Genomic DNA, 10,229 nt, shown 5'->3' with positions numbered 1-10,229 from the left:
CGAATACTCGATCACTTGTGCCAGATACATGGCACCCCCGAAAAGCCAGCCAATCACACTAACAGGGATTGTTGGGTGTTCAAGCAGGCAGGCAAGTTAAGAGCCGAAAACAGAGACAAGGGGCTGCACAGCGACGATGAGGAGCCCAAGCCGCCGAACAACAATGGACAGAAGGGCTTTCCCCCACAAGTGCGGACGGTGAACATGATATACGCAACCCACATTCCCAAGCGGGAGCGGAAGCGTGCGCTGCAGGACGTATATGCGATGGAGCCAGTCGCCCCAAAGTTCAACCCGTGGTCCTCCTGCCCGATCACTTTTGACCGAAGGGACCATCCCACTAGCATCCGTCATGGCGGCTTCGCCGCATTGGTTCTTGACCCAATCATCGACGGATTTCACCTCACAAGAGTCCTCATGGATGGCGGCAGTAGCCTGAACCTGCTTTATCAGGACATAGTGCGGAAAATGGGCATAGACCCCTCAAGGATCAAACCCACAAGAACAACCTTTAAAGGCGTTATACCTAGTGTAGAGGCCAACTGTATAGGCTCTGTAACACTTGACATGGTCTTCGGATCCCCGGATAATTTCCGAAGCGAAGAGTTAATCTTCGATATAGTCCCGTTTCGCAGTGGCTATCACGCCCTGCTCGGACGAACCGCATTTGCAAAATTCAATGCGGTGCCGCACTATGCATATCTCAAACTCAAGATGCCAAGCCCTCGAGGCGTAATCACGGTCAACGGAAACACTGAACGCTCCCTCCGTACGGAGGAGCATACGGCGGCTCTCGCAGCGGAGGTACAAAGTAGCCTTCTCAGGCAACTCTCCAATCCGGCCATTAAAAAGCCAGACGCTGCCAAGCGCGCCCGGAGTAACCTACAGCAGGACCGCCTGGCACACTCTGAGCAAGCGTAGCAATGCGGCCCCAACCCCAGCTCTCGTGACATAGTGAAACCAGTACCTCGCGTACACAACTATGCCCTTGAAATACCATGGGCACAGGGGAAGGGGCACAATAACGGCATGCCCAAACTACGGCTTAAAACGTACCAGGGGCTGCTGGATTCTTTTAATTTTTTCTTACTTTCAGGACTCCATACTTCGGACAACCTATTCGGTAATTTGACTGCCGCACAAACGATGAAAGATCCAGGGAGGCAGACAAGCCATGCCGCATTATGGAACTCACAGGTGGTCTTTGTCACGAGAGGTATACCTATTTTAAATACAATTCCGCGGCCTTCCCCTATAAGGACATACTAAATAGTCCAATATATTTTTCTTACCACACTATTTGTATCGTTCGGCTTTGATAAATAGCCTCTCTATATACAATGCATAACTTTTTGTCTATCTTTTGCATTATAATCTTTTTTATATATGTTCATTAATGACATGTTGCACCCGTACACTATGGTACGGCAAGTACACCAGGGGCTTTAGTACCCTTTAATATGGCGTGAGAAGTCCGTACACTTTCACAAGTGAGGCACCCCGAACTTATAGCACTATACGCATCGGCTCCGAATCATGATTTGGGTCAATAGTTGGATTTTCCCGGCTCCTATGTTTTGGTGCCTTATGTTCCGCTATATCAGCTAAGGTAGCACTAGGAGAACCACTGCGATTGTGCCCCGGTTGAGATGGGTTAAGCACCTCAGTGGAGAAAGCTAAAACTTACTGTCATGATGAGGTGAGAGACCGGTCGCTATTCGAGAGGTTCTTCGGGTCCCTAAAGACTCATGCCGCTTAGAGCGAGGAGCTGGATAACCCCAGCCAAGGCGTGGATAGCGCCCCGAACTCGGTCTTCCGAACTAGGGGCTTCGCCGAAATTTAAAATTATAAAGTTCTGTGGCTAAGTGAGAGTGTTCAAGCATTATAGTCCGATTGTCTGGTTCGTCGTGCTGAGCGCCTCCCTCGAAGGACCCAAACATGGGAAAAAGAGCGCATAGGTTTATCACCGAACACCCCAGCACTAGTGGCATGGGGGCAGAAGCCGACGACTCGCCATCTCTCAATTTTTGATAAACGGCCGCACAGAAAATAATATTTTAAATTCAATAAGCATTGCTTAGCGCATATGAACAAGTTTTCAGCGCACAGGATAAAATCGAGCGAGTTCATTCAAAAATTACATCTTTGGTACATTCATCCGCCACAAGGCAGGCACCCGCAAGAACATCCTTGTAATAGTTCTCGGGCTTGCGATGCTCCTTCCCCGGCGGCGGCCCGTCCTTCACAAGCTTCTCACCGTCTAGCTTACCCCAGTGCACCTTTACACGGGCAAGGGCCCTACGGGCACCTTCGATGCAGATGGAGCACTTGATGACCTCGAGTCTTGGACATGCCTCCACCAGCCGCCGCACCAGCCCGAAGTAGCTCCCAGGCAGGGCCTCTCCGGACCACAACCGAACTATGAAGCCCTTCATGGCCTGTTCGGCCGCCTTGTGGAGTTCGACCAGCTGTTTCAGCTGATCGCTCAAGGGCACAGGGTGTCCGTCCTCAGCATACTGAGACCAGAACACCTTCTCCGTCGAGCTGCCCTCTTTAGCTCGGTAGAATGTGATGGCATCGGATACGCTGTGGGGAAGATGTGCAAATGCCCCTGGAGAACTCCAGATTCGGGCAAGTAACATGTAGCTTACTTTTATATTTATGCTTTGCATAAAAAATGCCTTACCCGCTGCTATCTTCTTCATATCCTCCAACTCTCGGAGGGCCTTTTGGGCTTTGGCCTTGGCGGACTTGGCAGTCTCAAGGGCCGTCGCGAGCTCGGACGCTTGGGTCTTTGACTCAAGCTCCAAACTCTCATGTTTTTTCATGAGAGCCTGAAGCTCTTGCTGCACCTCACCGACCTGAGTCCCAAGTTTCTCTCGCTCGGTGCGCTCCGCAGCCGTTTTCTTTTCGGCCTCGGATAGCGCCTGCTTGAGGGTCGCCACCTCAGTCGTGGCCCCTACAATAAGCAGTACAATCCTGTTATTTTTTGCAATCACGCCTCTCTATAGGCACCCTTTTTATAAGGTATTTCTTACCTTCTTTCTCCTCGAGCTGCCGCTTGGCAAGGCCGAGCTCTTGCTCAGACCGCTCGAGCCCCTGCTTCAGGGTACCCACCTCCGCAGTCAGTACGGCGGTGGCTAGCAGCGAAGCCTGCATACGCATATTGACTCTTTATTGTTAGACTCCTACGAAATTTAATAGATCCTCTATTCGGCTTTTCTTTCCGAACGCCAAACAGAGCATCAGGGGCTACTGTCTATGCGGTAATATTTTTACATATTTTTACTTACCTCGAAGCCTGTTAGGAGGCTAGCGCAAGCTTCACTCGGCCCGCTCTTAGCGGACTGAACCTTCTGGATCACCATACTCATAATAGTACGGTGCTCCTCGTCGATGGAGGCGCCTTCAAGCACCTCCAGTAGATTGTCCGGCGCCTTTGGTTGGACGGAGGCTGCCGGCTCAGAAGGCTTTCTCCTCTTGGAAGGAGTTCGCCTGCCGCAGGCTGGAATTGTTGAAGACTCCGGCACGGTGTCCGGCTTAAAGCCGGACTTGGAGCCCTGGGGGGTCTTGTCCCCTTCACTCCTGGGGTCCGGGAGGTCGCCTTGCGGCTCCTCCAGGACCACCTCCTCCTGCCATGGAGCTCATTGCGACGCCACTTTGGCGTCATCTGCAGTGCGGGGGGAGACAGCGGGCGGAACAGAGTTCACGTCCAACGAATCCAGGGAGCCGCTCGACGACTCGTTGAGTTCGGCCCGGGGCGGGCTGCATGATTATATTCAATATTAGGGAAAGCTGTGCAGCAAAAGGAATATCATGAGTTACTCTGGTACCTGAACACTTACGATTTCGCCGGACGCCTGGCCCTGTCCGGCCACTCCTCTTCGACCTCGTCGGCGTCGGGGGCATAGTCCGACGGAGGGGTTTTCCTCTTCTTGGACCCTTCGCCCCCCCACTGGGGCGGCCTTCCTTTTCTTTCCTCCCCCCGCTGGAGGGGGAGAGGTTTCTTTTTCCTCCTCCTCGTTTTCACGAGAAGAGGGCGTCTCAGACTCGTCGGATGACGAGTCCGACAGCACCACATTACGGGTACTCTTTCGAGTCCCCGTGGCCTTTTTCTTCTTGGCCTTCTTTTCCGGCACCACATAAGGCGCCGGAGCCAGCAGCTTCACTAGTAAAGCTGGGGCTGGATCTTCGGGCAGCGGGGCCGGACAGTTAATTGGTTCGGCTATCGCCAGCCAAGCCTGTCAAAGGTAAGGGAGTTTAGATCCCGCATAGAGTCAAACTATGAAAAAAGCTTAACATCCTGTAAAAGGTGTAGATGGCATACCTTGCTAGTGTGACGCTGCAAGCTGTATCCGCGGTCCTCGGAGGCGGATGCGGGAGCCTCGGCGCCCTTGAATAGCATCTTCCAGGCGTCCTCGTACATTGTGTCAAAGAGCCTGCTGACGGTTTGATGCTGCGCCGGGTCGAACTCCCACAGATTGAAATCCCGTTGTTGGCACGGGAGGATCCGGCGGACGAGCATAACCTGGATTATGTTAACTAGCCGGATCGGCTTGTTCACCAGGGACCGGATGCATGTTTGCAATCCGGCCACCTCTTTTTCGTCACCCCACGACAGGCCCGTCTCTTTCCAGGACACAAGCTGTGTGGGGGGTCCGGATCGGAACTCGGGGACCGCGGTCCATTCCGGATTGCATGGCTCGTTGATGTAAAACCACCCGGATTGCCATCCCTTTAGGGTCTCCACGAAAGAGCCCTCGAACCATAGGGCATTGGCCATCTTGTCCGCCATGGCGCCTCCGCACTCCTCCTGGCTGCCGCTCACCACCTTCGGCTTGACGTTGAAAGTCTTGAGCCAGAGGCCGAAATGGGGGCGGACACGGAGAAAAGCCTCGCACACGACGATAAACGCGGAGATGTTGAGGATGAAGTTCGGAGCCAGATCGTGGAAATCCAGGCCATAGTAGAACATGAGCCCCCGGACAAATGGGTGGAGTGGAAAACCCAGTCCGCGGAGGAAGTGGAGGAGAAATACCACCCTCTCATGGGGCCTTGGGGTGGGGATGAGCTGCCCCTCCTCGGGAAGCCGGTATGCGATGTCCTTGGACAGATACCCGGCCTTCCTTAGCTTCTTGATTTTGCCCTCCGTAACGGAGGACACCATCCGTTTGCCTCCCGCTCCGGACATTGCTGGAAAAGGTTGAGGTGGGAAGTGCGGGCTTGGGCGCTGGAGCTCGGGTGCACGAGAGATGGGTAGGCAAGGGAGGAAGAAGGCGTAGGTAAAAAGGGTGGATCCTTATCCCCTTATATAGGCGGATGCGGTTAGGCGTCCTCACCTGCCTAAAAAAACTCGCTTGCCTCCCGAGCGCCGTAATAAATGGCGCGGTTGGGTTACCCACGTCCGTATTGATGAGAATCCCGTAAAAAGGGTACACGATCTCTGCTTTGACAAGACGTGCCAAGGAAACCGCCTCGCAAAACATGCTGAGGTGGAAAAGTAAAAACGATTCGAGTAAAGGACTTGGCTGAAGTGTAATGGCGCACTGCAGGATACGCCAGCAGATTCGATTTGTGTCAATATTATTCTCTCTATGGCAATATGTGGAAACTGATTTTGCAGAGCCGGACACTACTCTTGGTGATTACAATCTTCTATGAAGGACTTGGAGGAGGAACCCGCCTTGCAATGCCGAAGAAAATTTGCGCGCCGGACTCGTCGTCATTGAAGCCTGGTTCAGGGGCTACTGAGGGAGTCCTGGATTAGGGGGTGTTCGGGTAGCCGGACTATACCTTCAGCCGGACTCCTGGACTATGAAGATACAAGATTGAAGACTTCGTCCCGTGTCCGGATGGGACTTTCCTTGGCGTGGAAGGCAAGCTTGGCGATGCGATATTCAAGATCTCCTACCATTGTAACCGACTCTGTGTAACCCTAACCCTATCCGGTGTCTATATAAACCGGAGGGTTGTAGTTCGTAGGACAGGATCAACTCCATACATAACAATCATACCATAGGCTAGCTTCTAGGGTATTAGCCTCCTTGATCTCGCGGTAGATCTACTCTTGTACTACCCATATCATCAATATTAATCAAGTAGGAGTAGGGTTTTACCTCCATCAAGAGGGCCCGAACCTGGGTAAAACAAAGTGTCCCCTGTCTCCTGTTACCATCCGGCCTAGACGCACAGTTCGGGACCCCCTACCCAAGATCCGCCGGTTTTGACACCGACACTAGGTATGATCATGTATATAGGCATCACGTCTGAGACAAGTAGACCGACTCCTGCCTGCATCTACTACTATTACTCCACTCATCGACCTCTATCCAACATGCATCTAGAGTATTAAGTTAAAAACAGAGTAACGCCTTAAGCCAGATGACATGATGTAGAGGGATAGACTCATGCAATATGAAGAAAACCCCATCTTTTTATCCTCGATGGCAACAATACAATACGTGCCTTGCTGCCCTTACTGTCACCGGGAAAGGACACCGCAAGATTGAACCCAAAGCTAAGCACTTCTCCCATTGCAAGAAATATCAATCTAGTAGGCTAAACCAAACTGATAATTCGAAGAGACTTGCAAAGATAACCAATCATACATAAAAGAATTCAGAGAAGATTCAAATATTATTCATAGATATACTTGACCATAAATCCACAATTCATCGGTCTCAACAAACAAACCGCAAAAAGAAGATTACATCAAATATATCTCCACAAGAGAGGGGGAGAACATTGTATTGAGATCCAAAAAGAGAGAAGAAGCCATCTAGCTACTAACTATGGACCCATAGGTCTGAGGTAAACTACTCACACTTCATCGGAAGGCTATGGTGTTGATGTAGAAGCCCTCCGTGATCGATGCCCCCTCCGGCGGAGCTCCGGAACAGGACCCAAGATGGGATCTCGTGGATACAGAAAGTTACGGCGGTGGAATTAGGGTTTTGGCTCCGTATCTGAATGTTTCAGGGTACGTGGGTATATATAGGCGGAAGAAGTACGTCGGTGGAGCAACACGGGGCCCACGAGGGTGGAGGGCGCGCCTGGGGGTTGGGGGTAGGCGCGCCCCCTACCTCGTGGCCTCCTGTTACGTGTCTTGACGTAGGGTCCAAGTCTCCTGAGTTGTATTCGATGAGAAAATCATGTTCCCAAAGGTTTCATTCCGTTTGGACTCCGTTTGATATATTGCTTTTCTTCGAAACCCTAAAACAGGCAAAAAACAGCAATTCTGGGCTGGGCCTCCGGTTAATAGGTTAGTCCCAAAAATAATATAAAAGTGGATAGTAAAGCCCAATATTGTCCAAAACAGTAGATAATATAGCATGGAGCGATCAAAAATTATAGATACGTTCGAGACGTATCAGTGGGCGGGAAAACAAAGGCAACTTGGGGACAGATGAAACGAACAATGTTGGGAAAACCAAGAGGTGATCTTGCAGATGTTGAAATGAACGGATCCACTTGGAGAGAAACACGCCGGTTGAAAAGGATTGACATGACAATCTCGATTATCAAGAAGCATTAGTATTCACATAGAAAATATGAGAACACCGCTTAGGAAAGGTATGGAATCCACATTTTACTTCGAAGCAACTCGAATACCACAACCCAAAACAAAACAAAGGATTCAATTAGAAAATAAGCCAGAAACAAACATATGATAGATCCCATATCGTATCATGTGTCTGTTGGAAAGAATTCCTACGTGATACTTGAATTCTCACTTATAAACTCCCGAAACTTTCTGGTTATGCAATCAGGTGTTGGGGATACAGGGGAAGCATAATATCTCACCCAAACTAACAATTCCTACATCCGGTTGTATCCATCCTTCAACACATAACCAAGAAACCGTCGGAAATTGTGTACCTCAACCTTCAAAAATCATACGTTATACAAGTTATGGCAATACTCCCGAACTCCCACCCCAGTACTGGGTGGCATCGAGGTTATCTCACCAACAAATGCATAAAAAAGATTTTCGATGTCGGCGAAACTCATGTATTCTAGAACTGCAACGATAAAATTGTGACGACAACACCTCGGAGCTCAACTCCTCGGGACACTGCCACAACCCCTAAATGTCAGGAAGCACCAAGAACAATGTTCTCGTCACAAGACTATCGAAACGATTCCAAGATACCTGCGTGATCCTAAAAAGAAAAAATAAGTGAAATTTGAGGAGAGAAAAGTCAAAACTTCTACGTCAGGAGACCTCACCAGAGCGACGAAGGGACTGAGGAGTAAAAAGAATCCTACTCTCCGATATATATAATCGTAAGACTCAAAACATTTTGTTCTAGACTCAACAACGTCAGCGATTCGATCAAGCAGGGTGCTCCTAAGTCGGGGATGGCTCTGATTACCAACTTGTAACACCCACAATGCGGCTATTTCTCCCACGTGTCGGGGCACGACTTAGAGGCATAGCCGCATGGTAGTTTTTTCGCAAGAGGGGTAATCTTCACACAATCCCATGTACTGAATAAGAAAGGGATAAGGAGCTGGCTTACAATCGCCGCTTCACACAAATAACAAGTTAAACATACATCATCCAGAGTACAATCAAGGTCCGACTACGGAACCAAAATAAAAGAAGACAACCCCAAATGCTAGATCCCCGATCGTCCCAACTGGGCACCACTACTGATCAACCGGAAAAGACACAAAACAATGATCAAGATCTTCATCGAGCTCCCGCTTGAGCTCGGTTGCGTCATCTACAATGGTATCATCGACACCTTGAAAGTGCTAATGATCGACTAGAGGGGGGGTGAATAGGCGATTTTTATGAAAGTCTTCAATACATGTAAGTTTCGAAGACAAACGATAGAAATAAACCTATTACCATGCAGCGGAAGGTAGACTACACTAGGCAAACCATAGTCAAGTATTCAATGAAGTGAAAGCACAATGACTAATAGCAACTAGGCAGTAAGGATCAGATAGGAAGATATTGTGAAGCCAATCAAAACAAGTAATCACTCAGTGAAGTCAAATGGTGATGCAATCGTACAATGACTTCACAAGGACAACAGTAAGTAAAGGGAAGGGAAGGATGAAACCAGTGACTCGTTGAAGACAATGATTTGTTGGACCAGTTCCAGTTGCTGTGACAACTGTATGTCTGGTTAGGGAGGCTGAGATTCAACTCAGAAGACCTTGTCTTCACCTTATTCCCCTTGAGCTAAGGACACCCAGTCCTCGCCCAATCACTCTCGTACGTCTTCAAGGTAGACTTCCAAACCTTCACAGACTTCGTTCACCGGTGATCCACAATGACTCTTGGATGCTCAGAACGCGACGCCTAACCGGCTGGAGGATTCACAGTCCTCAAGTGTAATAAGTCTTCAGATCACACAGACAGGAAGACTTAAGTGATGCCTAACACTCTTTGGCTCTGGGTGTTTAGGGCTTTATCCTCGCAAGGAATTCTCTCTCAAAGGCTTCGAGGTGGGTTGCTCTCAAACGACAAAAGCCATACACTAACTCTGAGCAGCCAACCGTGTATGGTTGTAGGGGGTGGGCTATTTATAGCCACTAGGCAACCCGACCTGATTTGTCCGAAATGACCCTGGGTCACTAAGGAACTGACACGTGTTCCAACGGTCATATTTCAAACACACACGGCAACTTTACTTGGGCTACAAGCAAAGCTAACTTGTCCAACTCTGGACAAGATTCGCTCTCATAGTCTTCACTCGAAGATATAGGATTTTGGTTAAGCATCACTTCAGTCATTCTGATTGGTTCACTTGGACCCCACTTAACAGTACTGTGGTTCCTATGACTCAACAAAGAAAAACACAGAACAACGAAACTGCTAAGTCTTCGCGCTCCATAGTCTTCACGCAATGTCTTCTCTTGTCATAGTCTTTAATGTGAATGTCTTCACATACCACCTTTGACTTCAATGTCTTCATACATTTTTAGGGGTCATCTCTGGTAGGAAAATCGAATCAATGAGGGACTTCTACCTGTGTTATCCTGCAATTCTCACAAACACATTAGTCCCTCAACTAGGGTTGTCATCAATACTCCAAAACCAACTAGGGGTGGCACTAGATGCACTTACACACTTGCAACTGTTTGGAAGTATCTATGAGTCACGAGAACTCAGCAATCTCACACCCGCGAGATTAAGACTATTTAAGCTTATGGGTCGGATAGGGTAATGAGGTGGAGCTGCAGCAAGCACTAAGCAAATATGGTGGCTAACT

The sequence above is a fragment of the Triticum aestivum genome, chromosome 4A (genome assembly GCF_018294505.1).
Source record: "Triticum aestivum cultivar Chinese Spring chromosome 4A, IWGSC CS RefSeq v2.1, whole genome shotgun sequence".
Classification (NCBI taxonomy): Eukaryota; Viridiplantae; Streptophyta; class Magnoliopsida; order Poales; family Poaceae; genus Triticum; species Triticum aestivum.
The sequence above is the reverse complement of the archived record's forward strand: the minus strand, read 5'-3'. Positions refer to the sequence as shown.